We start from the raw sequence: 10,280 nt of genomic DNA on the forward strand, positions 1-10,280 counted from the left end.
TTAGAGATGCCGGTTGCTATGTTACTCCAGCAATTCTTTGTTTAAGGATAGAATTTGTGTAAGGGATACGAGGTCAGCAATCAGTCCCACCATTGTTTATGTTTCTTCAGTTTGAGCGGTTGGTAGCTGTAGATTTAAAAATTGGCTGACCGAACTTTAAGTGAAGCCGCACGCGTACACTGTAACAGCTATTAATATAAATTAAAAACTTTTATATTTCTAATTATATCTTCGTGGGAGTAATATCAATGGGTTAACGAGGTTTTCGTGATGAAAATAAGTCTAAACATGATATTATTTGGATTGCTTTTAATTATATATACTTAAAAAATGTTTAGAAATGATTGGTAGAAATCATACAAAAATAATCCAAAGTCTTAATCAAAAATCTTTATTTGTTGTGTAGCTATTGAACATTAATTATATTCAGAATCGTCAAATGTTTTCGACCCTAATTGCGGGCCTATTTCAATAAAATATATTCTATAAATGAATAAATATGTATAATGTGAATAAATAGTAATTGATAAGAAAGAGCAATATCAAAAATTTGAAAAAAATTATTAACCCACTAAATTAGTTGTAACCTACCTCAAAATTTTACGTGTGATTAATTTGAAAAATTGCAAAATGGAATATAATTTCTATTTTTTCCCCGAACATGTGACAAACTAGGCGGTCCACATTCATCAGAAACATTTGTTTACAATATTTACATAATAATATTTATTCTAATTATCCGTAACTATTATACACGAACAGGTTGCTCCTATTTAAATGAAACAATATTAAATTACAATGAATATTCTTATGAGATACAAGTGGGCATTAGTGGATGCCATTAAATGAAATGTGCCGAAAAATATAACATAAAAATAATGATGACTAAACCGATTAAAATAAAAATAAACTTTCCTAAGAGGACATTCTGAATATAAATAACTGCTCAGTGATTATATACATGAACAGAGTTTTTGATTATACTCATAAAAACACTCTATGGTCAAATAATTATTTTGTGAAATCCTGATTAAATTCTATTAACTATATTTCTAGAACTTGGCACAAATTTCTATAGCTGTATGTATATGTATATAGTAATCCTCAGTTTTAAGGCAAGATATAGTATTGTCCTCGGTTTCATGGCGCAAAGTCATCGTTTCAATTGTTTATATTTCTACAGCGTAAGAGGATCCCTTAACTTGAGCGGTTGGCAACTGTGCCGATAAAAGCCAATTGGTCGCCGAGTGTGTTCATTTTCTAATGAAACTTAAAAATTGTTCGTTTTACATTACATCTTGATGACAATATTATCGATGGATTTACGAAATTTTCCTAATAAAAATGAGCTCAAACATAACTCTATTTGGAGTATTTTTAAATATATGTAAAATAGAATACTTTTGAATTCCATAAATACGTGCACCTTTAAATAAGGTTATATTTGGCATCTGTTTCATCGAAAAAGACTTGCAAATCAATTACACTTTAAAGATATAATGAAAAATATACAAAATATTGCCTTAATCTTGACATACCAATACCACGTTTAACATTAATTTCAAATTTCGGCTACTCGCTCGCTGTTGTTCTAACTCGCTCATTCTTAGTGTTGTATCCCATTCACTCTCCTTTTCGAATGGTTCGCTTGAATTCGACCAAATATAAAAGAAAATTCTCTATCGGTTCTCAATTATGGATAACTGGTGATGCTGATTTTTATATCTTGAAATAAGGAACTACTATATTGTGAATATTTACTCATAAGAACAGTATTTTTTTAACAGCAGTTGCAATGCAGCGGCATACACACTTGTGTGCTATATTTCCGATTTGAGTTCACATTCTACTGAAAGAGATTCTTTTTATTTCAATACCTTCTAGAAAGGTATTTATTTATTACTTGTAAAATAGATTAATGGTAAAAATGAACATATAAGTCTACTTTTAATTATATGTAATATAATTTGATTTTATATGAAATTTGTCATACGAATAGTCAATATATTAGTATTTGTAATAAAAAAATGTTTAAAATATTATAAATGTACTAGTAAATATTTATAACAATATATTCTATAATTATAAATATTTACAGTATATCGAGTGGCTGAATAGATCGAATTCATTTTTTAAGTTATTGCATAATAAAAATTAATTGTAAGTTAGCAAATGTCTACGCTAATGATTCATGTTTCAATTTTGGAAATAATACTATAATATTTTATACGAATTAAAAAATTAAACTTCTGTAAAATATTTTTTTTGAATGTCAATAAAATTCACTTCCTGTAGATATATCAGAGTGGGTCAAAAATGTTGGTACAATCGGGCAAAAGGTAAATCTAACAATAAGTCGATTTTACATGTAAGTCTAAATCGAAAAAGTAGAATAAAATTTATTTGTACATTTGCTTTAGTTGATCATATTATTTAATAACTAATTAAGATCAATTTAAATAAGTAATAGTACACTTTTGTCAATTTATACAAATACTAAGAAAAATAAAAATAGTGAATATGGAATTAACGCGTTTATCTAGTTGTACTCGATTGCACGGATACTTAATAAATTTTCAAATTCTATTATCTTGAAAGCGAAACATTAGATGAAAAAATTGTATTCTATATTTTGGATTTATCGCTGTATCTAGACTTATCGCTTACCCGAGCGTACCACCCGCCTTAGTCCCATCCATTATAACTACAAATGTCACTGTACTCAACTATTTTTCCTCAATGTTCGTAGTGTATGTAGTAGAAATTCATGTTTCGATTATTCGCAAGAGAAGTACCATTCGATTATATGCACAGATATAGAATCAAATATATTACTTATAATTAATAATAATTTTTTTACGTTCATTTTTTAACATCGAACTGTTTTAGTAATAATAAATAAATAATTTATTATTATTTATTTAAAAAAAAAGAATTTGTTCTAGTGGATTACGAACCTAAATCACAAAAATAATGAGAATCACAACTGAGATGGCTGATGATGTTTCTTTCTATTTTTCGTTTGCCTTTGTTTTATATTAAGCGAGCGTCTTGGAAAAGAGGATGGTTTGTTTTTTCTGCAGAGTGAATCTAATAACTGGGCCCGGCTATATCTCTGTTCCCACTAAAAGTAGAGGAAAATTTTGATTGTTTGTTAAGCTCTATCATCGTATTAGTGTAATATTTTTAGGGGTGCATTGGTCATTTATTATAAATTATAAATAAAATGATAATCTGTTTTCATGTGACAAAAATATTAGAACATTCAGAATAGATTATCTACAATTTGAAAACATATTATTGTAAGACTTTGTTTAACAATTCTGAAAACTCTCCTAATAGAGTTTCTTATATACATATATCAGTGGTATTGTGATTTAATATTAGTGAGAGAAACAAACAGTGACGAAAAGTGTATATGCTTTTGAGCTTCGCTATGCCAAAGAAAAAGAAATAATACGAGCTTTAACAACCGTCATTTTATAATTTATAATGGGAAAAAACGAAAATCAATTCATGGAACTGCGAACTTGATGAATATAAAAAGAGACGTACGGTAGCAGACGTGATTAAGAACTACAAGGAACAAAATCGCATCAACTTTAAGACCCAACGAGAACGTTTACCTGCACTCGATGTTAAAGAAAAGAGAGAAATTATAAGAAAAATCGATAAAAACCCCCATTTAAGAGCTTCACAGATAACTACACAATTTTTTTAAGAAAATGGAAAACTAAAGGAATACAATTACAATGGATGTATTTATTACATAAAAAGAAGCCATACATAAATGAAGAAAACTGGAAAAAAAGTTAAACTTTGCAAGAGTTTATTTGAAAAAAGGAAAAATTAAAAAAATTTTAAAACAGGCATAAAGCCCGATACAAAAAGTGTGGGGGTATTTCTACATTTGAAGTGAAAAAACTCGTTTTTATTCAAGACATTTCGGACAAAAATAAATATCCCGAAATATTAAAATACAATTTGTCAAAAAGTGTTAATAATATGGAGATTTAAAATAAATTTATATTTGATCGGGATAATGATCCTAAATATAAATTGTGTATTTTACAGGAATATTTACTACATAAATGTCCAAAAGTGTTATATCTACCACCGCAATCACCCGATGAATTCAATACGAGAAATCAATAAGAACAATGATGTCTTCTTACATCTGAATATTTAATATAAATTATTTTAAATATACCTTGTTGTTTAAGAAACGCTATTAAGTAAAATGATTATCCAACAAAATATTAAAAATTTTTATTTAATTTAGGATAGTTAAAAAAAATGTACGCATAAAAGTTTAATTTTTATAATTTGTTCAAATATTTTTGTAACGTAAGAACAGGTTAGCATTTCATTTGCAATTTATTATAAAATAAAATATAATAATTATAAAAGAACTGTTTATGTTTCTGTCATCTATAATAATTAATGTAGCACAGTGCAAAGCAACTGAATAAATAAGTATCTCAATAATTTGTGAAAATATAAATCAACAATCATAAAAGAGCTATGGTGTCCGAATGTCAAAGTAACTGTAGGCCATGCAAAAAGAGATACAATCTGAAATAGCTTTACAATATAATTTAATTTACGTTTTATTAATCTTCCTTAAGGAAGCGGAATTGAGTTATTTAAGCAAATAAGCATATTTCGGATCTATATATAATAATTTTCCGAACTATATATACATAAAATAGTATATAATATTCTTATCGTGATAACTACATTTACTTTATTGCATAAATAACTTACGTAGTATACTTTTTCATTTTATTAATTGGAATTAATGAATTTATAATGCGGTACTTTCAAGAATTCTTCATGTACATATCTCTGTAAATAATTAAAATTCATTTGTTCATATATTTTTCATTATTCTTTGCATACTTTCAAACTACACAATTTCATTACAAATTTTCCTTTTTTCTTATAGTATAATATAGTACAATATAGATTAATAATATTTATAATTATATTTATATTTATAATTATATAATTATAAATTTAGGATTATTAATACGAAACGTATAAAAATATGATTTTCTTTTCACTTATATATTTTGAAGAAAAATTATAATAGATATTTTACATCAATAATTTTTAATTTTCCTAATAAAAAAACTACTTTTTTCTTCTAATATAGCCAACATCTGTTAAAAACAAATATCTTTCACATAAAATTACATTTGTTCTCTGTCGCCTTTCTGAATTCTCTTGCATTTATTTTCAGTAGTTTCCAATACTGCCAAAACAATATAGACTTTAAACAGATTTTTTACAATATTAAAAGAAAAACGTCGTTACATACTAAATTTTAATTACATTGGTGTAAAAGTTACATTAACTATACAACTTGATTGGTTGTATGCTTAAATTTAAGCGGGAAAAATGTTAGTAAAAGCTTGCACTTTAGCTACCCTACCTTGATGAAATAAGCATTTGTAAGTACAAGTTTTGACGTCATACTGACGTTATTACTGTTCTTATAAGCGCTCACTCTTTTTTAATTTTTTTTTTAATTTTGTGGTGCATTTGACCTTTTTATTATTATGCAAAGTTTTTTCATTCACTTATCCTCCATGTTTTAAAGTATATATTTATGTGAGTAGTATTATTTCAGACAATGTATACCAAAATATTTGATAGATTAAGTTTATTTGATCAATATTTTTCTTCAATTTTGAAAATAACATTGGTTCCAGATTTGTTCCAAATTTTAACGTTTAGGTCTGTAAGATTGCACCGAGTATTTAAAAAGAAATGTTAATATACCTAAGTCTTTTTTAAAATATGTATGTATTTGTATTTCGTAAGTATATTTTCTTTTACATAATTATATCCTTTTGCTTATTTCTGAGGAAATCATTGTATTCTTTCCCGCCCTACACATTTACTGTTATAAACTAATTATACATATGTAGCCCGCGCATATGTAGAAGCAAAATGCAAATTGATCTTCTATCCTCAATAAGTTGTACATGTTTGGCGTAAGCAATGCTTATAAAAGTTTACACCGTCAACCCAAACCGAAACCATCCATTATACTAGAAATATAACTTATACTTCTATAGTAACATTGATTCGCGACATGGAGGAGAAAGTCATCAACTCCAACGACCGTTACCCTTTCTTCTTCACAGCAAACAACTTGGTCTTGCATACGCAGGCGCATGGTAACTGCATAAAAGCATTATTCACTGACAAAATGATTTTAACCTATCCTAACATTTAACCTATTCGGAATAAGTTGTATGAATCGGTATGAAATAACAATGGTCTGTTAATAGTTCATGATATGTAAAGATTAAATAGTTTATCAATTCAAGGATTAAACTTTTATAAAACTAATATTATTAGGATATTATTTATTAAATATATTTTATTGCTTTTTGAGAATCAGTTTCAATGCATATAATTAAGGTTTTTCGTTTTAGTTAAATTATATACAATGGCGGTCATTTACTTACCTACAAGTCGTATTTTAATTTCCGAATGACACATAACATTGTAGACAACTTGCAAAAATATCCAAACTACATTTTCATAGAGATTGAATCTTTTGTTATGAACTGTTAACAAAATTCCAAGAATTTAGGGACATTGTATTTAAATACTTTGTTTTGAGTTACTGCTTTTAATAATAAGGCAGACAAATATTTACATACATAGTGGTAGTAGCAGCTTAAGTTAAAATATCAATGTGTGAACATCTTTTAATAGTATCTCTAGAATATTTGAAACAGTCAGAAATGTATTGTAAGGAATCACAATCAGTAGAGGAAAAAAAATTACACCAGAAAAACATTAGATACAATTGCTTTGCAATACTAAAAAAATATAAAAAATTATATATACAAACCTAATAAAGAAGTACACATTTAATATTTCATCATTGACCCTTTCTCATAACAAGTAACAAATTACTAGCTAATAAACTATTCCAGATATCCAAGCCTTTTTTCGTGGGGAAAATCTTTCTAAGACTTCTCTTTGACCTCCTGAAATGAGGTTGAAGGAAGTGTGGGATTCCCAGCTCATTAACGGTTAATTCTTGAATTTCTTCTTTTACTGCATTTATATAAAATTTTATCGTTCCAATTTCATTTTCAGAGCCATTTCAGATTTCTTGGATTATTGATGTAGTTGTATGTTAATAGATACGTAAATTTTGTTTCTCTTTTGTTTCTAGACTCATATTTTAAAAAATCCTCTCAATTTTCTAATAAACGTAATAGAATCAGGAAAATAACCATATAATTAAATTTATAAAATAGGTTTAAAACATAATTGATGAATTGCAGATAGGCCAGCATATAGAAAATATTAAAATGTTTAAATATCATCTGATTTAACGCAGAAATGTCATATGTGTGTGCCTCTACAAAAATATTAAAACTTCTCACTCATTTAGAAAGCATTGAATTTATTCTGAAGTGCTAGTTACCAAGTAAGATGTGGATGAAGCACTTTCTGCTGTCTTGCATGTGTGTTTACTACATTATTATTTATTAATTGTAGTAATGATCCACAAAATTTGAACCAAATTGATGACTTGCATCGTGCAAAACTCCCTTGCGATTATACAGTGGGTGTAAAAAGTATACGTACAATAGTCAATCTAGGCAAAAATTTTATAGAACTTTGTTTATTACAAAAAAAAAAATGTCAACAAAAACATGCATATATATTCTTAGAGATCTCAAAAACAAATGTCATTAAAAATAAATCGTTTGTTTATATTTTTTATGTGAATATTAATAAAGGTCTTGAATAAGGTCAAAAATACATGAATATTCACACACTTCTATTTTTTATAACAAAAACTGTTAATTTTTATACACAAAGAACATTTTATAGATAAGAAATTTATTAGTATTTAGTGGGATTGCCTTTTGATTGTATAATCATTTTAAGCCTTCATGGCATTGAACTTTTTGGTGACAGTGCTGGAAATTTTATTCCATTCTTCTATCAATGCATTTTTAAACTCTTTTTTGAGGAAATAGGGTGATTTTGAGTTTTTTCTTCCAGATGACTTCATAATTGCTCTATGATATTAATGTCTGAAGACTGTGGAAGAATTTGTAACTGGTGTGATACATTAAATAGGATCTATTGTTTTGTATTATAAGCATTATGCTGAGAAACATTATCTTTAAAAAAAAATTATCATCCTGTAATTGCATTTTATTTGCACTAGGTCAAAGATGTTCCTTTAAAATATCAATGTACACTCTATGTTATTATTTACATGATGTTATCGATAAAATAGTTTGATCCAACCCCATTCGCACTCATACAGTTCCAAACTATGACCATCCTCCATTGTGTTTTTACAGTTGCCTGTAAATTTTCTTTCTCATACTCAGTATTTTTTTCCTCCATACCATACATCATTCATCTGATCCAAATGTGTTGAATTTACTCTTATCAGAAAATATTATGAGGTTTCAATATTCTATTGGAAGATTTACATGTTCCATTGTAAATTGCAATCACTCCTTTCTATTAACTTCGTTTACAAAATATTTCTTACAAGCTATTCTGCCGTGGTATCCTCAATCTTGTAAAAAATTGTACAATATACTACTACACATATTGATGTTAAGGCTACTTTTAACTTGAGCTGCGATTTTTACTGCACTAATCTTTGGATTTTTTTCTATTTTACAAATGATCCATTAGCTGGTGTATTCATTTATTTTTGGTGTACATGTAATATTTGCCTTATTCTTTAAAGTTTTCTTATTTCTATATCTGTTAATAATTCCTTGAATTGTGGACCTTGATCTACTCACAATTTCTGAAATCTCTATTGCACATACAATGTTATGAAACAGGAACTGTATAAATAGTTATTAGTACATTTTTGAGCATATTCGAGACTCTTGTTAATATTTACATAGAAAATATAAATAAACGATTTATTTTTAATGACATTTGTTTTTGAGATTTCTAAGAATATGTATGCATGTTTTTGTTGACATTTTTTTGTAATAAACAAGTTCTATAAAGTTTTTGTTCAAAGTTTTTACACTCACTGTATGTGTCATTATATGGCATTCCAAGTTGCTTTTACAGACTGCAATAGCTTTCTTACAAACTTTGCATCTAGTTGTATATTTATTTTCGCATTTTCGTAACCATACTGCAAAACTTTATTCTTCAAGCCAAGTATTTCAAAATGATTGCTTCTTTAATATTTTCTCGAGTAGAAGAGAGGTCATGTCGCTATTACTGCCTATTAATACAAAATTCAGTATTAATTAATAAATTGACTACATACCTCGTTCCAAAAAACTAATCTAATGAAGATATTGAGTTACATATTGTCTATAAAAGAAATACTCTCTTATAAAAAATGATAATTTTTTACATTATATTTATGCAACAGTTTTAAATGTTTGTCTTAGTTTAGTCTATACTTCTTCAATGAAGTTACAAATTTGAATATTTTTTCAACAACATTATTCATAAAAAATTTGTTTCACTATTTTTACTTTTACCTTACCGTAACTCCAAGTCATACGAAAATGACCGAACACGTGGTGTCGCCGCATTCAAGTATAACCCTCACCATTCCTTATGATTCCCTCTCTACTACTCTTGTTACAACCAATAGTACGAAAATAGAGTTAGAGCGGTAGCAGAGAACCTGGTAACATTGCTGTATGCTACCTATATACGTGCTTAAGGTACATTTTCACGTGGCAGTAACTATCGTGACTATTCATGATAGTGTAACGATTTCTCAATTACTTCTACGTAGTTGCGTGTTATATAACATACATTACTTTTAAAATTCCTTATAATTAATTACTTTTCATATTTGTTCGTATTAAATTTTAAATAATAAAATTTGTTACCAGAAAATTGAAATTTTTAAATTATTGCCACGATAATGATAAAAGTCATGACTCATGACAATGAAATGTGGAACATCTTTGGTACGTAGAATCGAAATACATGCGCAAAAAAGAACAGTCAAAACTGGTAACTTTTTCCTCAAATGACAAGAATTAATGTGCCTTAATGTATGCAGTTGTGATATGTACTAGCGTCGCCTATCCACATTTCACAACTGAATACAAACTAATGAGAATTTGATTACGTGACAATCTCTCTTGTTACTTTAACAGACAGTAGCGATGGTAATAATCCAAATTCATTCAAATTATTATGTATGTATATAAATAGTAATTCAATTCTATATGCGCTATGTTAACACGAGAAAATATGTAAAGATATAAAATAAAGTAATCATG

At 27.4% G+C, this 10,280-nt stretch overlaps 1 long non-coding RNA gene across 3 annotated transcripts; it reads right to left on the reverse strand.

Annotated features, from left to right (window-relative positions):
- Positions 1–5,143: 5,143 nt before the first annotated feature.
- On the reverse strand, positions 5,144–9,677 carry LOC143148997 (uncharacterized). Of its 3 annotated transcripts, XR_012992660.1 has the most exons (7): positions 9,527–9,677; positions 9,057–9,256; positions 7,460–7,633; positions 6,875–7,083; positions 6,681–6,740; positions 6,483–6,584; positions 5,144–6,192 (listed from the first exon to the last, which is right to left on the reverse strand). It is a non-coding gene; the product is annotated as an uncharacterized LOC143148997 (long non-coding RNA). The 3 variants fall into 3 exon arrangements; XR_012992662.1 differs by having other exon boundaries at positions 6,875–7,234; positions 7,460–9,256; XR_012992661.1 differs by lacking the exons at positions 5,144–6,192; positions 6,483–6,584; positions 6,681–6,740 and having other exon boundaries at positions 6,781–7,083; positions 7,460–9,256.
- Between the last annotated feature and the right edge of the window lie 603 nt (positions 9,678–10,280).

The sequence above is a fragment of the Ptiloglossa arizonensis genome, chromosome 7 (genome assembly GCF_051014685.1).
Source record: "Ptiloglossa arizonensis isolate GNS036 chromosome 7, iyPtiAriz1_principal, whole genome shotgun sequence".
NCBI lineage: Eukaryota > Metazoa > Arthropoda > Insecta > Hymenoptera > Colletidae > Ptiloglossa > Ptiloglossa arizonensis.